This window comes from Lepidochelys kempii, chromosome 17 (assembly GCF_965140285.1).
Source record: "Lepidochelys kempii isolate rLepKem1 chromosome 17, rLepKem1.hap1, whole genome shotgun sequence".
Taxonomy (NCBI): Eukaryota; Metazoa; Chordata; order Testudines; family Cheloniidae; genus Lepidochelys; species Lepidochelys kempii.
The window spans coordinates 2405008-2406473 of NC_136396.1; positions in this window are offsets into that span (position 1 = coordinate 2405008).

Genomic DNA, 1466 nt, shown 5'->3' on the forward strand with positions numbered 1-1466 from the left:
CCTGCAGGAAGCGGCGCAAGCCCGGCCCCTGCGCAGGGAGGGGTTCGGCGCAGGCTCCCCCCAGGCCCGGCCTGCCGGAGGAAATGGAGCGGCGAGCGCACGGGGGCGCAGCGCCGCGCAGCCAGGGCGCGCAGGGCGGCTGCCGGGCTGAGCTTCGCCCTGGCCCGCCCCGGCCGGGCCGCCGGGACTCAGGGGCTGTTCCCAGCTTTGGGGGCAGCGGGGCTAGGAGCCAGGACTCTTCTCGCCTTCGCTGCGCCACTGCCCGGCTCCCTGGCCCGGGCCGAGTCACACCCCAGCTACTTTGTGCCTCAGTTTCCCCATCGCACGCTGGAGGCCATGGCACTGACCTGCCTGCGCAGGGCCTGCTTGCTGGCTCCTCGGCTGCCTCCCTGCAGCAGCCGGCGCTGTCCAGGGTTCTCCTCCGGCCTGTCCACTTCCCTTGTTCCCCACCTAGGAGCCTGACCCCCACCCGCTCTGTGACCATTTATTTGCTGTCCCCCCTTCAGCGGTTTCCTGGCTCCGTGCCCCACCCCCCCCGAAGGCGAGTTCTTTGCTCGGGTTGGCCCCGCCCACTCTTCCAGGATTTCGGAGGTGGGGCTGCCTAGCTGGCTGCTCTCCCCCATTGCCCTCCGTGCGTGGGGAAAATCCTCATCCCCATCTGTAAAGATGCCACCTTCTCCTCCTTTACACCCTCTGTGGTGCGACCCACAGACCCCCGATCTAGCACCGGCTGCAATGGGGCTGGCAGGGACTTCTACACCCCACCACCAGGCCTGGCCTCTCTGACACCCGGAGCAGGCGCTTTCTGGGGCAGGAGGGTCTCTGTCACTTGTCACAGCCCCTCGCACAACCGGGCCCTGACCTGGTGTAACGCCGACAGACCTTGGGTGTTGGTGGGTGGGATCGAACCTGGGACCTCTGGAGCTTAGTGCAGGAGCTAAAAGCCAGCTGGCTGTAGAGCAGACTCATAGGCTCTCTGGTCTTGGTGCCACCAGATGGGACAAAACACCACACCCAGGAGGTGTGCGGGTTACCCTGGGGCTTGGTTTTGCAGCAGGTACTGATGATGAAAGTCACCCAGTCTCTGCCTGGTCCCTGAGCTGAGCTGTCTTCCCCTCCCCCTCTCTCTTATTCTGCCCCCCCCCCCCAAATGCCTGGGAGAGCTTCCTAAGTGTCCTCCTCACATTTCCTCATGCTCTCCAGGCCTGGCACCTCACACCCAGGGCTAGTTCTGCTCAGCAGCCGCCTCCAGGTCTGGAATCCAGATAAGATAGCGGAGGAGGAAGCTACACAGGGAAAGCTGAGAGTTAAAGTGGAATTGGGTTTCTCTCCCCCCACCCCACATGGCAATAGCTGGCTGGTCCACCCCGCCGCTCCCAACACCACTACATTTCGGGAGTCAGGAGCCGTGGCTCCAAACCCAGATGCCAGCTCTGCAGCTTGGGCCCTGCTCTGAAACATCCGGG